The 17,829-nt window shown below is 47.6% G+C and overlaps 38 non-coding genes across 38 annotated transcripts; 23 read left to right on the top strand and 15 right to left on the bottom strand.

Moving 5' to 3' along the window:
- Positions 1-770: 770 nt before the first annotated feature.
- On the top strand, positions 771-841 carry TRNAG-GCC (transfer RNA glycine (anticodon GCC)). The gene has a single exon. It is a non-coding gene; the product is annotated as a tRNA-Gly (tRNA).
- Positions 842-1,142: 301 nt separating this feature from the next.
- On the top strand, positions 1,143-1,213 carry TRNAG-GCC (transfer RNA glycine (anticodon GCC)). Its single transcript has one exon. It is a non-coding gene; the product is annotated as a tRNA-Gly (tRNA).
- A 300-nt stretch (positions 1,214-1,513) lies between these two features.
- Positions 1,514-1,584, top strand: TRNAG-GCC (transfer RNA glycine (anticodon GCC)). Its single transcript has one exon. It is a non-coding gene; the product is annotated as a tRNA-Gly (tRNA).
- A 786-nt stretch (positions 1,585-2,370) lies between these two features.
- TRNAG-GCC (transfer RNA glycine (anticodon GCC)) lies at positions 2,371-2,441 on the top strand. The gene has a single exon. It is a non-coding gene; the product is annotated as a tRNA-Gly (tRNA).
- An 858-nt stretch (positions 2,442-3,299) lies between these two features.
- TRNAK-CUU (transfer RNA lysine (anticodon CUU)) lies at positions 3,300-3,372 on the bottom strand. The gene has a single exon. It is a non-coding gene; the product is annotated as a tRNA-Lys (tRNA).
- Positions 3,373-3,479: 107 nt separating this feature from the next.
- TRNAG-GCC (transfer RNA glycine (anticodon GCC)) lies at positions 3,480-3,550 on the top strand. The gene has a single exon. It is a non-coding gene; the product is annotated as a tRNA-Gly (tRNA).
- Positions 3,551-4,411: 861 nt separating this feature from the next.
- On the bottom strand, positions 4,412-4,484 carry TRNAK-CUU (transfer RNA lysine (anticodon CUU)). The gene has a single exon. It is a non-coding gene; the product is annotated as a tRNA-Lys (tRNA).
- Positions 4,485-4,591: 107 nt separating this feature from the next.
- On the top strand, positions 4,592-4,662 carry TRNAG-GCC (transfer RNA glycine (anticodon GCC)). The gene has a single exon. It is a non-coding gene; the product is annotated as a tRNA-Gly (tRNA).
- A 121-nt stretch (positions 4,663-4,783) lies between these two features.
- TRNAK-CUU (transfer RNA lysine (anticodon CUU)) lies at positions 4,784-4,856 on the bottom strand. The gene has a single exon. It is a non-coding gene; the product is annotated as a tRNA-Lys (tRNA).
- Positions 4,857-4,963: 107 nt separating this feature from the next.
- Positions 4,964-5,034, top strand: TRNAG-GCC (transfer RNA glycine (anticodon GCC)). Its single transcript has one exon. It is a non-coding gene; the product is annotated as a tRNA-Gly (tRNA).
- Positions 5,035-5,153: 119 nt separating this feature from the next.
- TRNAK-CUU (transfer RNA lysine (anticodon CUU)) lies at positions 5,154-5,226 on the bottom strand. Its single transcript has one exon. It is a non-coding gene; the product is annotated as a tRNA-Lys (tRNA).
- Positions 5,227-5,333: 107 nt separating this feature from the next.
- TRNAG-GCC (transfer RNA glycine (anticodon GCC)) lies at positions 5,334-5,404 on the top strand. Its single transcript has one exon. It is a non-coding gene; the product is annotated as a tRNA-Gly (tRNA).
- Positions 5,405-6,265: 861 nt separating this feature from the next.
- On the bottom strand, positions 6,266-6,338 carry TRNAK-CUU (transfer RNA lysine (anticodon CUU)). The gene has a single exon. It is a non-coding gene; the product is annotated as a tRNA-Lys (tRNA).
- Positions 6,339-6,445: 107 nt separating this feature from the next.
- TRNAG-GCC (transfer RNA glycine (anticodon GCC)) lies at positions 6,446-6,516 on the top strand. The gene has a single exon. It is a non-coding gene; the product is annotated as a tRNA-Gly (tRNA).
- Positions 6,517-7,562: 1,046 nt separating this feature from the next.
- On the top strand, positions 7,563-7,633 carry TRNAG-GCC (transfer RNA glycine (anticodon GCC)). The gene has a single exon. It is a non-coding gene; the product is annotated as a tRNA-Gly (tRNA).
- Positions 7,634-7,934: 301 nt separating this feature from the next.
- TRNAG-GCC (transfer RNA glycine (anticodon GCC)) lies at positions 7,935-8,005 on the top strand. Its single transcript has one exon. It is a non-coding gene; the product is annotated as a tRNA-Gly (tRNA).
- Positions 8,006-8,305: 300 nt separating this feature from the next.
- On the top strand, positions 8,306-8,376 carry TRNAG-GCC (transfer RNA glycine (anticodon GCC)). Its single transcript has one exon. It is a non-coding gene; the product is annotated as a tRNA-Gly (tRNA).
- A 786-nt stretch (positions 8,377-9,162) lies between these two features.
- TRNAG-GCC (transfer RNA glycine (anticodon GCC)) lies at positions 9,163-9,233 on the top strand. The gene has a single exon. It is a non-coding gene; the product is annotated as a tRNA-Gly (tRNA).
- An 858-nt stretch (positions 9,234-10,091) lies between these two features.
- On the bottom strand, positions 10,092-10,164 carry TRNAK-CUU (transfer RNA lysine (anticodon CUU)). The gene has a single exon. It is a non-coding gene; the product is annotated as a tRNA-Lys (tRNA).
- A 107-nt stretch (positions 10,165-10,271) lies between these two features.
- Positions 10,272-10,342, top strand: TRNAG-GCC (transfer RNA glycine (anticodon GCC)). The gene has a single exon. It is a non-coding gene; the product is annotated as a tRNA-Gly (tRNA).
- Positions 10,343-11,203: 861 nt separating this feature from the next.
- TRNAK-CUU (transfer RNA lysine (anticodon CUU)) lies at positions 11,204-11,276 on the bottom strand. The gene has a single exon. It is a non-coding gene; the product is annotated as a tRNA-Lys (tRNA).
- Positions 11,277-11,383: 107 nt separating this feature from the next.
- TRNAG-GCC (transfer RNA glycine (anticodon GCC)) lies at positions 11,384-11,454 on the top strand. The gene has a single exon. It is a non-coding gene; the product is annotated as a tRNA-Gly (tRNA).
- Positions 11,455-11,575: 121 nt separating this feature from the next.
- TRNAK-CUU (transfer RNA lysine (anticodon CUU)) lies at positions 11,576-11,648 on the bottom strand. Its single transcript has one exon. It is a non-coding gene; the product is annotated as a tRNA-Lys (tRNA).
- Positions 11,649-11,755: 107 nt separating this feature from the next.
- TRNAG-GCC (transfer RNA glycine (anticodon GCC)) lies at positions 11,756-11,826 on the top strand. The gene has a single exon. It is a non-coding gene; the product is annotated as a tRNA-Gly (tRNA).
- Positions 11,827-11,945: 119 nt separating this feature from the next.
- On the bottom strand, positions 11,946-12,018 carry TRNAK-CUU (transfer RNA lysine (anticodon CUU)). The gene has a single exon. It is a non-coding gene; the product is annotated as a tRNA-Lys (tRNA).
- Positions 12,019-12,125: 107 nt separating this feature from the next.
- Positions 12,126-12,196, top strand: TRNAG-GCC (transfer RNA glycine (anticodon GCC)). The gene has a single exon. It is a non-coding gene; the product is annotated as a tRNA-Gly (tRNA).
- Positions 12,197-13,057: 861 nt separating this feature from the next.
- On the bottom strand, positions 13,058-13,130 carry TRNAK-CUU (transfer RNA lysine (anticodon CUU)). Its single transcript has one exon. It is a non-coding gene; the product is annotated as a tRNA-Lys (tRNA).
- Positions 13,131-13,237: 107 nt separating this feature from the next.
- On the top strand, positions 13,238-13,308 carry TRNAG-GCC (transfer RNA glycine (anticodon GCC)). Its single transcript has one exon. It is a non-coding gene; the product is annotated as a tRNA-Gly (tRNA).
- An 857-nt stretch (positions 13,309-14,165) lies between these two features.
- On the bottom strand, positions 14,166-14,238 carry TRNAK-CUU (transfer RNA lysine (anticodon CUU)). The gene has a single exon. It is a non-coding gene; the product is annotated as a tRNA-Lys (tRNA).
- A 108-nt stretch (positions 14,239-14,346) lies between these two features.
- On the top strand, positions 14,347-14,417 carry TRNAG-GCC (transfer RNA glycine (anticodon GCC)). The gene has a single exon. It is a non-coding gene; the product is annotated as a tRNA-Gly (tRNA).
- Positions 14,418-14,538: 121 nt separating this feature from the next.
- Positions 14,539-14,611, bottom strand: TRNAK-CUU (transfer RNA lysine (anticodon CUU)). The gene has a single exon. It is a non-coding gene; the product is annotated as a tRNA-Lys (tRNA).
- A 107-nt stretch (positions 14,612-14,718) lies between these two features.
- Positions 14,719-14,789, top strand: TRNAG-GCC (transfer RNA glycine (anticodon GCC)). Its single transcript has one exon. It is a non-coding gene; the product is annotated as a tRNA-Gly (tRNA).
- A 119-nt stretch (positions 14,790-14,908) lies between these two features.
- On the bottom strand, positions 14,909-14,981 carry TRNAK-CUU (transfer RNA lysine (anticodon CUU)). Its single transcript has one exon. It is a non-coding gene; the product is annotated as a tRNA-Lys (tRNA).
- Positions 14,982-15,088: 107 nt separating this feature from the next.
- On the top strand, positions 15,089-15,159 carry TRNAG-GCC (transfer RNA glycine (anticodon GCC)). Its single transcript has one exon. It is a non-coding gene; the product is annotated as a tRNA-Gly (tRNA).
- An 861-nt stretch (positions 15,160-16,020) lies between these two features.
- TRNAK-CUU (transfer RNA lysine (anticodon CUU)) lies at positions 16,021-16,093 on the bottom strand. Its single transcript has one exon. It is a non-coding gene; the product is annotated as a tRNA-Lys (tRNA).
- A 107-nt stretch (positions 16,094-16,200) lies between these two features.
- TRNAG-GCC (transfer RNA glycine (anticodon GCC)) lies at positions 16,201-16,271 on the top strand. Its single transcript has one exon. It is a non-coding gene; the product is annotated as a tRNA-Gly (tRNA).
- Positions 16,272-17,128: 857 nt separating this feature from the next.
- Positions 17,129-17,201, bottom strand: TRNAK-CUU (transfer RNA lysine (anticodon CUU)). Its single transcript has one exon. It is a non-coding gene; the product is annotated as a tRNA-Lys (tRNA).
- A 107-nt stretch (positions 17,202-17,308) lies between these two features.
- TRNAC-GCA (transfer RNA cysteine (anticodon GCA)) lies at positions 17,309-17,379 on the top strand. Its single transcript has one exon. It is a non-coding gene; the product is annotated as a tRNA-Cys (tRNA).
- Positions 17,380-17,829: the final 450 nt, after the last annotated feature.

The following is a 17,829-nucleotide window of genomic DNA, read 5'->3' as shown; positions in this document are numbered from 1 at the left end:
AAGTCTAAAATTAAGCATCTGTGGATCATTGGTGGTTCAGTTGTAGAAATCTAGCCGGCCACGTGGGAGGCCGGGTTAAATTCCCGGTCAATACATTCCTGAGTTTTTGCTGATAGGGCAGTGCATTTTGTGAAAGTGAGGACAGCCATTTGCGCTGTGGTGATGCAAGTATACACTGTTCCACATACAATGGTAAAGGAAGAGAAAAAAACAACTGCCCAACATGGAGCTCAAATACATGACCCTAAGATTAATAGTCTTATGCTCTAGCGACTGTGCTAGTCGGGCTTGGTTACGTAGGCTTGGAGGTGATGGAAAGGCAAGGCATCCTGACACTCCTGCTTTGTTTTATACACTAAAGTACATGAGTAAGTGTAAAATTAGGCATCTGTGGAGCATTGGTGGTTCAGTGGTAGAATTCTCGCCTGCCACGCGTGAGGCCCGGAATCGATTCCCGGCCAATGCAGTCCTGAGTTTTTGCTGATATGGCAGTGTATTTTGTGAAAGTGAGGACAGCCATTTGCGCTGTGGTGGTGCATGTATACAGTGTTCCACATACAATGGTACAGGAAAAGAAAAAACATTCAACCAACGTGGGGCTCGAACCCACGACCCTGAGATTAAGAGTCTCATGCTTTACCGACTGAGCTAGCCAGGCTTGGTTGCGAATGTATGGAGGTGATGGCAAGGCAAGGCAAGGCATCCTGACACTCCTGCTTTGTTTCATACACTAAAGTACACGAGTAAGTGTAAAATTAAGTACCTGTGGAGCATTGGTAGTTCAGTGGTAGAATTCTCGCCTGCCACGCGGGAGGTCTGGGTTCGATTCCCGGCCAATGCAGTCCTAAGTTTTTGCTGATATGGCAGTGCATTTTGTGAAAGTGAGGACAGCCATTTGCGCTGTGGTGGTGCAAGTTGACAGTGTTCCACATACAATGGTACAGGAAAAGAAAAAAAACATCCGCCCAATGTAGGGCTCGAACCCACGACCCTGAGATTAAGAGTCTCATGCTTTACCGACTGAGTTAGCAATGCTTGGTAACCGAGGAGTTGTGGTGATGGCAAGGCAAGGCATCCTGACTCTCCTGCTTTGTTTTGTACACTAAAGTACATGAGTAAGTCTAAAATTAAACATCTGTGGAGCATTGGTGGTTCAGTGGTAGAATTCTCGTCTGCCACGCGGGAGGCCTGGGTTCGATTCCCGGCCAATGCAGTCCAGAGTTTTTGCTGATATGGCAGTGCATTTTGTGAAAGTGAGGACAGCCATTTGCGCTGTGGTGATGCAAGTATACACTGTTCCACATACAATGGTAAAGGAAGAGAAAAAAACAACTGCTCAACATGGAGCTCAAATACATGACCCTAAGATTAATAGTCTTATGCTCTAGCGACTGTGCTAGTCGGGCTTGGTTACGTAGGCTTGGAGGTGATGGCAAGGCAAGGCATCCTGACACTCCTGCTTTGTTTTATACACTAAAGTACATGAGTAAGTGTAAAATTAAGTACCTGTGGAGCATTGGTGGTTCAGTGGTAGAATTCTTGTCTGCCACGCGGGAGGCCTGGGTTCGATTCCCGGCCAATGCAGTCCTGAGTTTTTGCTGATATGGCAGTGCATTTTGTGAAAGTGAGGAAAGCCATTTGCGCTGTGGTGGTGCAAGTATACAGTGTTCCACATACAATGGTACAGGAAAAGAAAAAACATCCGCCCAACGTGGGGCTCGAACCCACGACCCTGAGATTAAGAGTCTCATGCTTTACCGACTGAGTTAGCAATGCTTGGTAACCGAGGAGTTGTGGTGATGGCAAGGCAAGGCATCCTGACTCTCCTGCTTTGTTTTGTACACTAAAGTACATGAGTAAGTCTAAAATTAAGCATCTGTGGATCATTGGTGGTTCAGTGGTAGAAATCTAGCCGGCCACGTGGGAGGCCGGGTTCAATTCCCGGTCAATACATTCCTGAGTTTTTGCTGATAGGGCAGTGCATTTTGTGAAAGTGCTAGTCGGGCTTGGTTACGTAGGCTTGGAGGTGATGGCAAGGCATCTGTGGAGCATTGGTGGTTCAGTGGTAGAATTCTCGCCTGCCACTCGTGAGGCCCGGAATCGATTCCCGGCCAATGCAGTCCTGAGTTTTTGCTGATATGGCAGTGTATTTTGTGAAAGTGAGGACAGCCATTTGCGCTGTGGTGGTGCAAGTTGACAGTGTTCCACATACAATGGTACAGGAAAAGAAAAAACATCCGCCCAACGTGGGAGCTAGCCAGGCTTGGTTGAGAATGTATGGAGGTGATGGCAAGGCATGGCATCCTGACACTCCTGCTTTATTTCATACACTAAAGTACACGAGTAAGTGTAAAGTTAAGTATCTGTGGAGCATTGGTGGTTCAGTGGTAGAATTCTCGCCTGCCACGCGGGAGGCCCGGGTTCGATTTCCGGCCAATGCAGTCCTGACTTTTTGCTGATATGGCAGTGGTACAGGAAAAGAAAAAAACCATCCGACCAATGTGGGGCTCGAACCCACGACCCTGAGATTAAGAGTCTCATGCTTTACCGACTGAGTTAGCAATGCTTGGTAACCGAGGAGTAGTGGTGATGGCAAGGCAAGGCATCCTGACTCTCCTGCTTTGTTTTGTACACTAAAGTACATGAGTAAGTCTAAAATTAAGCATCTGTGGATCATTGGTGGTTCAGTGGTAGAAATCTAGCCGGCCACGTGGGAGGCCGGGTTCAATTCCCGGTCAATACATTCCTGAGTTTTTGCTGATAGGGCAGTGCATTTTGTGAAAGTGAGGACAGCCATTTGCGCTGTGGTGGTGCAAGTATACAGTGTTCCACATACAATGGTACAGGAAAAGAAAAAACATCCACCCAACGTGGGGCTCGAACCCACGACCCTGAGATTAAGAGTCTTATGCTCTACCGACTGAGCTAGCCAACTGCCCAACATGGAGCTCAAATACATGACCCTAAGATTAATAGTCTTATGCTCTAGCGACTGTGCTAGTCGGGCTTGGTTACGTAGGCTTGGAGGTGATGGCAAGGCATCCTGACACTCCTGCTTTGTTTTATACACTAAAGTACATGAGTAAGTGTAAAATTAGGCATCTGTGGAGCATTGGTGGTTCAGTGGTAGAATTCTCGCCTGCCACTCGTGAGGCCCGGAATCGATTCCCGGCCAATGCAGTCCTGAGTTTTTGCTGATATGGCAGAGTATTTTGTGAAAGTGAGGACAGCCATTTGCGCTCTGGTGGTGCAAGTTGACAGTGTTCCACATACAATGGTACAGGAAAAGATAAAACATCCGCCCAACGTGGGGCTCGAACCCACGACCCTGAGATTAAGAGTCTCATGCTCTACCAACTGAGCTAGCCAGGCTTGGTTGAGAATGTATGGAGGTGATGGCAAGGCAAGGCATCCTGACACTCCTGCTTTGTTTCATACACTAAAGTACACGAGTAAGTGTAAAATTAAGTATCTGTGGAGCATTGGTGGTTCAGTGGTAGAATTCTCGCCTGCCACGCGGGAGGCCCGGGTTCGATACTCGGCCAATGCATTCCTGAGTTTTTGCTGATATGGCAGTGCATTTTGTGAAAGTGAGGACAGCCATTTGCGCTGTGGTGGTGCAAGTTGACAGTGTTCCACATACAATGGTACAGGAAAAGAAAAAAAACATCCGCCCAATGTGGGGCTCGAACCCACGACCCTGAGATTAAGAGTCTCATGCTTTACCGACTGAGTTAGCAATGCTTGGTAACCGAAGAGTTGTGGTGATGGAAAGGGAAGGCATCCTGACTCTCCTGCTTTGTTTTGTACACTAAAGTACATGAGTAAGTTTAAAAATAAGCATCTGTGGATCATTGGTGGTTCAGTGGTAGAAATCTAGCCGGCCACGTGGGAGGCCGGGTTCAATTCCCGGTCAATACATTCCTGAGTTTTTGCTGATAGGGCAGTGCATTTTGTGAAAGTGAGGACAGCCATTTGCGCTGTGGTGATGCAAGTATACACTGTTCCACATACAATGGTACAGGAAGAGAAAAAAACAACTGCCCAACATGGAGCTCAAATACATGACCCTAAGATTAATAGTCTTATGCTCTAGCGACTGTGCTAGTCGGGCATGGTTACGTAGGCTTGGAGGAGATGGCAAGGCAAGGCATCCTGACACTCCGGCTTTGTTTTATACACTAAAGTACATGAGTAAGTGTAAAATTAGGCATCTGTGGAGCATTGGTGGTTCAGTGGTAGAATTATCGCCTGCCACGCGTGAGGCCTGGAATCGATTCCCGGCCAATGCAGTCCTGAGTTTTTGCTGATATGGCAGTGTATTTTGTGAAAGTGAGGACAGCCATTTGCGCTGTGGTGGTGCAAGTATACAGTGTTCCACATACAATGGTACAGGAAAAGAAAAAACATCCGCCCAACGTTGGGCTCGAACCCACGACCCTGAGATTAAGAGTCTCATGCTCTACCGACTGAGCTAGCCAGGCTTGGTTGTGAATGTATGGAGGTGATGGCAAGGCAAGGCATCCTGACACTCCTGCTTTGTTTCATACACTAAAGTACACGAGTAAGTGTAAAATTAAGTATCTGTGGAGCATTGGTGGTTCAGTGGTAGAATTCTCGCCTGCCACGCGGGAGGCCCGGGTTCGATTCCCGGCCAATGCAGTCCTGAGTTTCTGCTGATATGGCAGTGCATTTTGTGAAAGTGAGGACAGCCATTTGCGCTGTGGTGGTGCAAGTTGACAGTGTTCCACATACAATGGTACAGGAAAAGAAAAAAAACATCCGCCCAATGTGGGGATCGAACCCACGACCCTGAGATTAAGAGTCTCATGCTTTACCGACTGAGCTAGCCAGGCTTGGTTGAGCATATATGGAGGTGATGGCAAGGCAAGGCATCCTGACACTCCTGCTTTGTTTCATACACTAAAGTACACGAGTAAGTGTAAAGTTAAGTATCTGTGGAGCATTGGTGGTTCAGTGGTAGAATTCTGGCCTGCCACGCGGGAGGCCCGGGTTCGATTCCTGGCCAATGCAGTCCTGAGTTTTTGCTGATATGGCAGTGTATTTTGTGAAAGTGAGGACAGCCATTTGCGCTGTGGTGGTGCAAGTATACAGTGTTCCACATACAATGGTACAGGAAAAGAAAAAACATCCGCCCAACGTGGGGCTCGAACCCACGACCCTGAGATTAAGAGTCTCATGTTCTACCGACTGAGCTAGCCAGGCTTGGTTGAGAATGTATGGAGGTGATGGCAAGGCAAGGCATCCTGACACTTCTGCTTTGTTTCATACACTAAAGTACACGAGTAAGTGTAAAATTAAGTATCTGTGGAGCATTGGTGGTTCAGTGGTAGAATTCTCGCCTGCCACGCGGGAGGCCCGGGTTCGATACCCGGCCAATGCAGTCCTGAGTTTTTGCTGATATGGCAGTGCATTTTGTGAAAGTGAGGACAGCCATTTGCGCTGTGGTGGTGCAAGTTGACAGTGTTCCACATACAATGGTACAGGAAAAGAAAAAAAACATCCGCCCAATGTGGGGCTCGAACCCACGACCCTGAGATTAAGAGTCTCATGCTTTACCGACTGAGTTAGCAATGCTTGGTAACCGAGGAGTTGTGGTGATGGAAAGGGAAGGCATCCTGACTATCCTGCTTTGTTTTGTACACTAAAGTACATGAGTAAGTTTAAAAATAAGCATCTGTGGATCATTGGTGGTTCAGTGGTAGAAATCTAGCCGGCCACGTGGGAGGCCGGGTTCAATTCCCGGTCAATACATTCCTGAGTTTTTGCTGATAGGGCAGTGCATTTTGTGAAAGTGAGGACAGCCATTTGCGCTGTGGTGATGCAAGTATACACTGTTCCACATACAATGGTACAGGAAGAGAAAAAAACAACTGCCCAACATGGAGCTCAAATACATGACCCTAAGATTAATAGTCTTATGCTCTAGCGACTGTGCTAGTCGGGCATGGTTACGTAGGCTTGGAGGAGATGGCAAGGCAAGGCATCCTGACACTCCTGCTTTGTTTTATACACTAAAGTACATGAGTAAGTGTAAAATTAGGCATCTGTGGAGCATTGGTGGTTCAGTGGTAGAATTCTTGCCTGCCACGCGTGAGGCCCGGAATCGATTCCCGGCCAATGCAGTCCTGAGTTTTTGCTGATATGGCAGTGTATTTTGTGAAAGTGAGGACAGCCATTTGCGCTGTGGTGGTGCAAGTATACAGTGTTCCACATACAATGGTACAGGAAAAGAAAAAACATCCGCCCAACGTGGGGCTCGAACCCACGACCCTGAGATTAAGAGTCTCATGCTCTACCGACTGAGCTAGCCAGGCTTGGTTGTGAATGTATGGAGGTGATGGCAAGGCAAGGCATCCTGACACTCCTGCTTTGTTTCATACACTAAAGTACACGAGTAAGTGTAAAATTAAGCATCTGTGGAGCATTGGTGGTTCAGTGGTACAATTCTCGCCTGCCACGCGGGAGGCCCGGGTTCGATTCCCGGCCAATGCAGTCCTGAGTTTTTGCTGATATGGCAGTGCATTTTGTGAAAGTGAGGACAGCCATTTGTGCTGTGGTGGGGCAAGTTGACAGTGTTCCACATACAATGGTACAGGAAAAGAAAAAAAACATCCGCCCAATGTGGGGCTCGAACCCACGACCCTGAGATTAAGAGTCTCATGCTTTACCGACTGAGTTAGCAATGCTTGGTAACCGAGGAGTTGTGGTGATGGCAAGGCAAGGCATCCTGCCTCTCCTGCTTTGTTTTGTACACTAAAGTACATGAGTAAGTTTAAAAATAAGCATCTGTGGATCATTGGTGGTTCAGTGGTAGAAATATAGCCGGCCACGTGGGAGGCCGGGTTCAATTCCCGGTCAATACATTCCTGAGTTTTTGCTGATAGGGCAGTGCATTTTGTGAAAGTGAGGACAGCCATTTGCGCTGTGGTGATGCAAGTATACACTGTTCCACATACAATGGTACAGGAAGAGAAAAAAACAACTGCCCAACATGGAGCTCAAATACATGACCCTAAGATTAATAGTCTTATGCTCTAGCGACTGTGCTAGTCGGGCTAGGTTACGTAGGCTTGGAGGTGATGGCAAGGCAAGGCATCCTGACACTCCTGCTTTGTTTTATACACTAAAGTACATGAGTAAGTGTAAAATTAGGCATCTGTGGAGCATTGGTGGTTCAGTGGTAGAATTCTCGCCTGCCACGCGTGAGGCCCGGAATCGATTCCCGGCCAATGCAGTCCTGAGTTTTTGCTGATATGGCAGTGTATTTTGTGAAAGTGAGGACAGCCATTTGCGCTGTGGTGGTGCATGTATACAGTGTTCCACATACAATGGTACAGGAAAAGAAAAAACATTCAACCAACGTGGGGCTCGAACCCACGACCCTGAGATTAAGAGTCTCATGCTTTACCGACTGAGCTAGCCAGGCTTGGTTGCGAATGTATGGAGGTGATGGCAAGGCAAGGCAAGGCATCCTGACACTCCTGCTTTGTTTCATACACTAAAGTACACGAGTAAGTGTAAAATTAAGTACCTGTGGAGCATTGGTAGTTCAGTGGTAGAATTCTCGCCTGCCACGCGGGAGGTCTGGGTTCGAATCCCGGCCAATGCAGTCCTAAGTTTTTGCTGATATGGCAGTGCATTTTGTGAAAGTGAGGACAGCCATTTGCGCTGTGGTGGTGCAAGTTGACAGTGTTCCACATACAATGGTACAGGAAAAGAAAAAAAACATCCGCCCAATGTAGGGCTCAAACCCACGACCCTGAGATTAAGAGTCTCATGCTTTACCGACTGAGTTAGCAATGCTTGGTAACCGAGGAGTTGTGGTGATGGCAAGGCAAGGCATCCTGACTCTCCTGCTTTGTTTTGTACACTAAAGTACATGAGTAAGTCTAAAATTAAACATCTGTGGAGCATTGGTGGTTCAGTGGTAGAATTCTCGTCTGCCACGCGGGAGGCCTGGGTTCGATTCCCGGCCAATGCAGTCCTGAGTTTTTGCTGATATGGCAGTGCATTTTGTGAAAGTGAGGACAGCCATTTGCGCTGTGGTGATGCAAGTATACACTGTTCCACATACAATGGTAAAGGAAGAGAAAAAAACAACTGCTCAACATGGAGCTCAAATACATGACCCTAAGATTAATAGTCTTATGCTCTAGCGACTGTGCTAGTCGGGCTTGGTTACGTAGGCTTGGAGGTGATGGCAAGGCAAGGCATCCTGACACTCCTGCTTTGTTTTATACACTAAAGTACATGAGTAAGTGTAAAATTAAGTACCTGTGGAGCATTGGTGGTTCAGTGGTAGAATTCTTGTCTGCCACGCGGGAGGCCTGGGTTCGATTCCCGGCCAATGCAGTCCTGAGTTTTTGCTGATATGGCAGTGCATTTTGTGAAAGTGAGGAAAGCCATTTGCGCTGTGGTGGTGCAAGTATACAGTGTTCCACATACAATGGTACAGGAAAAGAAAAAACATCCGCCCAACGTGGGGCTCGAACCCACGACCCTGAGATTAAGAGTCTCATGCTTTACCGACTGAGTTAGCAATGCTTGGTAACCGAGGAGTTGTGGTGATGGCAAGGCAAGGCATCCTGACTCTCCTGCTTTGTTTTGTACACTAAAGTACATGAGTAAGTCTAAAATTAAGCATCTGTGGATCATTGGTGGTTCAGTGGTAGAAATCTAGCCGGCCACGTGGGAGGCCGGGTTCAATTCCCGGTCAATACATTCCTGAGTTTTTGCTGATAGGGCAGTGCATTTTGTGAAAGTGCTAGTCGGGCTTGGTTACGTAGGCTTGGAGGTGATGGCAAGGCATCTGTGGAGCATTGGTGGTTCAGTGGTAGAATTCTCGCCTGCCACTCGTGAGGCCCGGAATCGATTCCCGGCCAATGCAGTCCTGAGTTTTTGCTGATATGGCAGTGTATTTTGTGAAAGTGAGGACAGCCATTTGCGCTGTGGTGGTGCAAGTTGACAGTGTTCCACATACAATGGTACAGGAAAAGAAAAAACATCCGCCCAACGTGGGAGCTAGCCAGGCTTGGTTGAGAATGTATGGAGGTGATGGCAAGGCATGGCATCCTGACACTCCTGCTTTATTTCATACACTAAAGTACACGAGTAAGTGTAAAGTTAAGTATCTGTGGAGCATTGGTGGTTCAGTGGTAGAATTCTCGCCTGCCACGCGGGAGGCCCGGGTTCGATTTCCGGCCAATGCAGTCCTGACTTTTTGCTGATATGGCAGTGGTACAGGAAAAGAAAAAAACCATCCGACCAATGTGGGGCTCGAACCCACGACCCTGAGATTAAGAGTCTCATGCTTTACCGACTGAGTTAGCAATGCTTGGTAACCGAGGAGTAGTGGTGATGGCAAGGCAAGGCATCCTGACTCTCCTGCTTTGTTTTGTACACTAAAGTACATGAGTAAGTCTAAAATTAAGCATCTGTGGATCATTGGTGGTTCAGTGGTAGAAATCTAGCCGGCCACGTGGGAGGCCGGGTTCAATTCCCGGTCAATACATTCCTGAGTTTTTGCTGATAGGGCAGTGCATTTTGTGAAAGTGAGGACAGCCATTTGCGCTGTGGTGGTGCAAGTATACAGTGTTCCACATACAATGGTACAGGAAAAGAAAAAACATCCACCCAACGTGGGGCTCGAACCCACGACCCTGAGATTAAGAGTCTTATGCTCTACCGACTGAGCTAGCCAACTGCCCAACATGGAGCTCAAATACATGACCCTAAGATTAATAGTCTTATGCTCTAGCGACTGTGCTAGTCGGGCTAGGTTACGTAGGCTTGGAGGTGATGGCAAGGCATCCTGACACTCCTGCTTTGTTTTATACACTAAAGTACATGAGTAAGTGTAAAATTAGGCATCTGTGGAGCATTGGTGGTTCAGTGGTAGAATTCTCGCCTGCCACTCGTGAGGCCCGGAATCGATTCCCGGCCAATGCAGTCCTGAGTTTTTGCTGATATGGCAGAGTATTTTGTGAAAGTGAGGACAGCCATTTGCGCTCTGGTGGTGCAAGTTGACAGTGTTCCACATACAATGGTACAGGAAAAGATAAAACATCCGCCCAACGTGGGGCTCGAACCCACGACCCTGAGATTAAGAGTCTCATGCTCTACCAACTGAGCTAGCCAGGCTTGGTTGAGAATGTATGGAGGTGATGGCAAGGCAAGGCATCCTGACACTCCTGCTTTGTTTCATACACTAAAGTACACGAGTAAGTGTAAAATTAAGTATCTGTGGAGCATTGGTGGTTCAGTGGTAGAATTCTCGCCTGCCACGCGGGAGGCCCGGGTTCGATACTCGGCCAATGCAGTCCTGAGTTTTTGCTGATATGGCAGTGCATTTTGTGAAAGTGAGGACAGCCATTTGCGCTGTGGTGGTGCAAGTTGACAGTGTTCCACATACAATGGTACAGGAAAAGAAAAAAAACATCCGCCCAATGTGGGGCTCGAACCCACGACCCTGAGATTAAGAGTCTCATGCTTTACCGACTGAGTTAGCAATGCTTGGTAACCGAAGAGTTGTGGTGATGGAAAGGGAAGGCATCCTGACTCTCCTGCTTTGTTTTGTACACTAAAGTACATGAGTAAGTTTAAAAATAAGCATCTGTGGATCATTGGTGGTTCAGTGGTAGAAATCTAGCCGGCCACGTGGGAGGCCGGGTTCAATTCCCGGTCAATACATTCCTGAGTTTTTGCTGATAGGGCAGTGCATTTTGTGAAAGTGAGGACAGCCATTTGCGCTGTGGTGATGCAAGTATACACTGTTCCACATACAATGGTACAGGAAGAGAAAAAAACAACTGCCCAACATGGAGCTCAAATACATGACCCTAAGATTAATAGTCTTATGCTCTAGCGACTGTGCTAGTCGGGCATGGTTACGTAGGCTTGGAGGAGATGGCAAGGCAAGGCATCCTGACACTCCGGCTTTGTTTTATACACTAAAGTACATGAGTAAGTGTAAAATTAGGCATCTGTGGAGCATTGGTGGTTCAGTGGTAGAATTATCGCCTGCCACGCGTGAGGCCTGGAATCGATTCCCGGCCAATGCAGTCCTGAGTTTTTGCTGATATGGCAGTGTATTTTGTGAAAGTGAGGACAGCCATTTGCGCTGTGGTGGTGCAAGTATACAGTGTTCCACATACAATGGTACAGGAAAAGAAAAAACATCCGCCCAACGTTGGGCTCGAACCCACGACCCTGAGATTAAGAGTCTCATGCTCTACCGACTGAGCTAGCCAGGCTTGGTTGTGAATGTATGGAGGTGATGGCAAGGCAAGGCATCCTGACACTCCTGCTTTGTTTCATACACTAAAGTACACGAGTAAGTGTAAAATTAAGTATCTGTGGAGCATTGGTGGTTCAGTGGTAGAATTCTCGCCTGCCACGCGGGAGGCCCGGGTTCGATTCCCGGCCAATGCAGTCCTGAGTTTCTGCTGATATGGCAGTGCATTTTGTGAAAGTGAGGACAGCCATTTGCGCTGTGGTGGTGCAAGTTGACAGTGTTCCACATACAATGGTACAGGAAAAGAAAAAAAACATCCGCCCAATGTGGGGATCGAACCCACGACCCTGAGATTAAGAGTCTCATGCTTTACCGACTGAGCTAGCCAGGCTTGGTTGAGCATATATGGAGGTGATGGCAAGGCAAGGCATCCTGACACTCCTGCTTTGTTTCATACACTAAAGTACACGAGTAAGTGTAAAGTTAAGTATCTGTGGAGCATTGGTGGTTCAGTGGTAGAATTCTGGCCTGCCACGCGGGAGGCCCGGGTTCGATTCCTGGCCAATGCAGTCCTGAGTTTTTGCTGATATGGCAGTGTATTTTGTGAAAGTGAGGACAGCCATTTGCGCTGTGGTGGTGCAAGTATACAGTGTTCCACATACAATGGTACAGGAAAAGAAAAAACATCCGCCCAACGTGGGGCTCGAACCCACGACCCTGAGATTAAGAGTCTCATGTTCTACCGACTGAGCTAGCCAGGCTTGGTTGAGAAAGTATGGAGGTGATGGCAAGGCAAGGCATCCTGACACTTCTGCTTTGTTTCATACACTAAAGTACACGAGTAAGTGTAAAATTAAGTATCTGTGGAGCATTGGTGGTTCAGTGGTAGAATTCTCGCCTGCCACGCGGGAGGCCCGGGTTCGATACCCGGCCAATGCAGTCCTGAGTTTTTGCTGATATGGCAGTGCATTTTGTGAAAGTGAGGACAGCCATTTGCGCTGTGGTGGTGCAAGTTGACAGTGTTCCACATACAATGGTACAGGAAAAGAAAAAAAACATCCGCCCAATGTGGGGCTCGAACCCACGACCCTGAGATTAAGAGTCTCATGCTTTACCGACTGAGTTAGCAATGCTTGGTAACCGAGGAGTTGTGGTGATGGAAAGGGAAGGCATCCTGACTATCCTGCTTTGTTTTGTACACTAAAGTACATGAGTAAGTTTAAAAATAAGCATCTGTGGATCATTGGTGGTTCAGTGGTAGAAATCTAGCCGGCCACGTGGGAGGCCGGGTTCAATTCCCGGTCAATACATTCCTGAGTTTTTGCTGATAGGGCAGTGCATTTTGTGAAAGTGAGGACAGCCATTTGCGCTGTGGTGATGCAAGTATACACTGTTCCACATACAATGGTACAGGAAGAGAAAAAAACAACTGCCCAACATGGAGCTCAAATACATGACCCTAAGATTAATAGTCTTATGCTCTAGCGACTGTGCTAGTCGGGCATGGTTACGTAGGCTTGGAGGAGATGGCAAGGCAAGGCATCCTGACACTCCTGCTTTGTTTTATACACTAAAGTACATGAGTAAGTGTAAAATTAGGCATCTGTGGAGCATTGGTGGTTCAGTGGTAGAATTCTTGCCTGCCACGCGTGAGGCCCGGAATCGATTCCCGGCCAATGCAGTCCTGAGTTTTTGCTGATATGGCAGTGTATTTTGTGAAAGTGAGGACAGCCATTTGCGCTGTGGTGGTGCAAGTATACAGTGTTCCACATACAATGGTACAGGAAAAGAAAAAACATCCGCCCAACGTGGGGCTCGAACCCACGACCCTGAGATTAAGAGTCTCATGCTCTACCGACTGAGCTAGCCAGGCTTGGTTGTGAATGTATGGAGGTGATGGCAAGGCAAGGCATCCTGACACTCCTGCTTTGTTTCATACACTAAAGTACACGAGTAAGTGTAAAATTAAGCATCTGTGGAGCATTGGTGGTTCAGTGGTACAATTCTCGCCTGCCACGCGGGAGGCCCGGGTTCGATTCCCGGCCAATGCAGTCCTGAGTTTTTGCTGATATGGCAGTGCATTTTGTGAAAGTGAGGACAGCCATTTGTGCTGTGGTGGGGCAAGTTGACAGTGTTCCACATACAATGGTACAGGAAAAGAAAAAAAACATCCGCCCAATGTGGGGCTCGAACCCACGACCCTGAGATTAAGAGTCTCATGCTTTACCGACTGAGTTAGCAATGCTTGGTAACCGAGGAGTTGTGGTGATGGCAAGGCAAGGCATCCTGCCTCTCCTGCTTTGTTTTGTACACTAAAGTACATGAGTAAGTTTAAAAATAAGCATCTGTGGATCATTGGTGGTTCAGTGGTAGAAATATAGCCGGCCACGTGGGAGGCCGGGTTCAATTCCCGGTCAATACATTCCTGAGTTTTTGCTGATAGGGCAGTGCATTTTGTGAAAGTGAGGACAGCCATTTGCGCTGTGGTGATGCAAGTATACACTGTTCCACATACAATGGTACAGGAAGAGAAAAAAACAACTGCCCAACATGGAGCTCAAATACATGACCCTAAGATTAATAGTCTTATGCTCTAGCGACTGTGCTAGTCGGGCTAGGTTACGTAGGCTTGGAGGTGATGGCAAGGCAAGGCATCCTGACACTCCTGCTTTGTTTTATACACTAAAGTACATGAGTAAGTGTAAAATTAGGCATCTGTGGAGCATTGGTGGTTCAGTGGTAGAATTCTCGCCTGCCACGCGTGAGGCCCGGAATCGATTCCCGGCCAATGCAGTCCTGAGTTTTTGCTGATATGGCAGTGTATTTTGTGATAGTGAGGACAGCCATTTGCGCTGTGGTGGTGTATACAGTGTTCCACATACAATGGTACAGGAAAAGAAAAAACATCCGCCCAACGTGGGGCTCGAACCCACGACCCTGAGATTAAGAGTCTCATGCTCTACCGACTGAGCTAGCCAGGCTTGGTTGTGAATGTATGGAGGTGATGGCAAGGCAAGGCATCCTGACACTCCTGCTTTGTTTCATACACTAAAGTACACGAGTAAGTGTAAAATAAAAGTATCTGTGGAGCATTGGTGGTTCAGTGGTAGAATTCTCGCCTGCCACGCGGGAGGCCCAGGTTCGATTCCCGGCCAATGCAGTCCTGAGTTTTTGCTGATATGGCAGTGCATTTTGTGAAAGTGAGGACAGTCATTTGCGCTGTGGTGGTGCAAGTTGACAGTGTTCCACATACAATGGTACAGGAAAAGAAAAAAAACATCCGCCCAATGTGGGGATCGAACCCACGACCCTGAGATTAAGAGTCTCATGCTTTACCGACTGAGCTAGCCAGGCTTGGTTGAGCATATATGGAGGTGATGGCAAGGCAAGGCATCCTGACACTCCTGCTTTGTTTCATACACTAAAGTACACGAGTAAGTGTAAAATTAAGTATCTGTGGAGCATTGGTGGTTCAGTGGTAGAATTCTGGCCTGCCACGCGGGAGGCCCGGGTTCGATTCCTGGCCAATGCAGTCCTGAGTTTTTGCTGATATGGCAGTGTATTTTGTGAAAGTGAGGACAGCCATTTGCGCTGTGGTGGTGCAAGTATACAGTGTTCCACATACAATGGTACAGGAAAAGAAAAAACATCCGCCCAACGTGGGGCTCGAACCCACGACCCTGAGATTAAGAGTCTCATGCTCTACCGACTGAGCTAGCCAGGCTTGGTTGAGAATGTATGGAGGTGATGGCAAGGCAAGGCATCCTGACACTTCTGCTTTGTTTCATACACTAAAGTACACGAGTAAGTGTAAAATTAAGTATCTGTGGAGCATTGGTGGTTCAGTGGTAGAATTCTCGCCTGCCACGCGGGAGGCCCGGGTTCGATACCCGGCCAATGCAGTCCTGAGTTTTTGCTGATATGGCAGTGCATTTTGTGAAAGTGAGGACAGCCATTTGCGCTGTGGTGGTGCAAGTTGACAGTGTTCCACATACAATGGTACAGGAAAAGAAAAAAAACATCCGCCCAATGTGGGGCTCGAACCCACGACCCTGAGATTAAGAGTCTCATGCTTTACCGACTGAGTTAGCAATGCTTGGTAACCGAGGAGTTGTGGTGATGGAAAGGGAAGGCATCCTGACTATCCTGCTTTGTTTTGTACACTAAAGTACATGAGTAAGTTTAAAAATAAGCATCTGTGGATCATTGGTGGTTCAGTGGTAGAAATCTAGCCGGCCACGTGGGAGGCCGGGTTCAATTCCCGGTCAATACATTCCTGAGTTTTTGCTGATAGGGCAGTGCATTTTGTGAAAGTGAGGACAGCCATTTGCGCTGTGGTGATGCAAGTATACACTGTTCCACATACAATGGTACAGGAAGAGAAAAAAACAACTGCCCAACATGGAGCTCAAATACATGACCCTAAGATTAATAGTCTTATGCTCTAGCGACTGTGCTAGTCGGGCATGGTTACGTAGGCTTGGAGAAGATGGCAAGGCAAGGCATCCTGACACTCCTGCTTTGTTTTATACACTAAAGTACATGAGTAAGTGTAAAATTAGGCATCTGTGGAGCATTGGTGGTTCAGTGGTAGAATTCTTGCCTGCCACGCGTGAGGCCCGGAATCGATTCCCGGCCAATGCAGTCCTGAGTTTTTGCTGATATGGCAGTGTATTTTGTGAAAGTGAGGACAGCCATTTGCGCTGTGGTGGTGCAAGTATACAGTGTTCCACATACAATGGTACAGGAAAAGAAAAAACATCCGCCCAACGTGGGGCTCGAACCCACGACCCTGAGATTAAGAGTCTCATGCTCTACCAACTGAGCTAGCCAGGCTTGGTTGAAAATGTGTGGAGGTGATGGCAAGGCAAGGCATCCTGACACTCCTGCTTTGTTTCATACACTAAAGTACACGAGTAAGTGTAAAATTAAGCATCTGTGGAGCATTGGTGGTTCAGTGGTACAATTCTCGCCTGCCACGCGGGAGGCCCGGGTTCGATACCCGGCCAATGCAGTCCTGAGTTTTTGCTGATATGGCAGTGCATTTTGTGAAAGTGAGGACAGCCATTTGTGCTGTGGTGGGGCAAGTTGACAGTGTTCCACATACAATGGTACAGGAAAAGAAAAAAAACATCCGCCCAATGTGGGGCTCGAACCCACGACCCTGAGATTAAGAGTCTCATGCTTTACCGACTGAGTTAGCAATGCTTGGTAACCGAGGAGTTGTGGTGATGGCAAGGCAAGGCATCCTGCCTCTCCTGCTTTGTTTTGTACACTAAAGTACATGAGTAAGTTTAAAAATAAGCATCTGTGGATCATTGGTGGTTCAGTGGTAGAAATATAGCCGGCCACGTGGGAGGCCGGGTTCAATTCCCGGTCAATACATTCCTGAGTTTTTGCTGATAGGGCAGTGCATTTTGTGAAAGTGAGGACAGCCATTTGCGCTGTGGTGATGCAAGTATACACTGTTCCACATACAATGGTACAGGAAGAGAAAAAAACAACTGCCCAACATGGAGCTCAAATACATGACCCTAAGATTAATAGTCTTATGCTCTAGCGACTGTGCTAGTCGGGCTAGGTTACGTAGGCTTGGAGGTGATGGCAAGGCAAGGCATCCTGACACTCCTGCTTTGTTTTATACACTAAAGTACATGAGTAAGTGTAAAATTAGGCATCTGTGGAGCATTGGTGGTTCAGTGGTAGAATTCTCGCCTGCCACGCGTGAGGCCCGGAATCGATTCCCGGCCAATGCAGTCCTGAGTTTTTGCTGATATGGCAGTGTATTTTGTGATAGTGAGGATAGCCATTTGCGCTGTGGTGGTGTATACAGTGTTCCACATACAATGGTACAGGAAAAGAAAAAACATCCGCCCAACGTGGGGCTCGAACCCACGACCCTGAGATTAAGAGTCTCATGCTCTACCGACTGAGCTAGCAAGGCTTGGTTGTGAATGTATGGAGGTGATGGCAAGGCAAGGCATCCTGACACTCCTGCTTTGTTTCATACACTAAAGTACACGAGTAAGTGTAAAATTAAGTATCTGTAGAGCATTGGTGGTTCAGTGGTAGAATTCTCGCCTGCAACGCGGGAGCCCCGTGTTCAATTCCCGGCCAATGCAGTCCTGAGTTTTTGCTGATATGGCAGTGCATTTTGTGAAAGTGAGGACAGCCATTTGTGCTGTGGTGGGGCAAGTTGATAGTGTTCCACATACAATGGTACAGGAAAAGAAAAAAAACATCCGCCCAATGTGGGGCTCGAACCCACAACCCTTAGATTAAGAGTCTCATGCTTTACCGACTGAGTTAGCAATGCTTGGTAACCGAGGAGTTGTGGTGATGGCAAGGCAAGGCATCCTGACTCTCCTGCTTTGTTTTGTACACTAAAGTACATGAGTAAGTCTAAAATTAAGCATCTGTGGATCATTGGTGGTTCAGTGGTAGAAATCTAGCCGGCCACGTGGGAGGCCGGGTTCAATTTCCGGTCAATACATTCCTGAGTTTTTGCTGATAGGGCAGTGCATTTTGTGAAAGTGAGGACAGCCATTTGCGCTGTGGTGATGCAAGTATAC

Source organism: Pseudophryne corroboree, chromosome 3, assembly GCF_028390025.1.
Source record: "Pseudophryne corroboree isolate aPseCor3 chromosome 3, aPseCor3.hap2, whole genome shotgun sequence".
NCBI classification, from domain to species: domain Eukaryota; kingdom Metazoa; phylum Chordata; class Amphibia; order Anura; family Myobatrachidae; genus Pseudophryne; species Pseudophryne corroboree.
The sequence above is the reverse complement of the archived record's forward strand: the minus strand, read 5'-3'. Positions and strand labels throughout refer to the sequence as shown.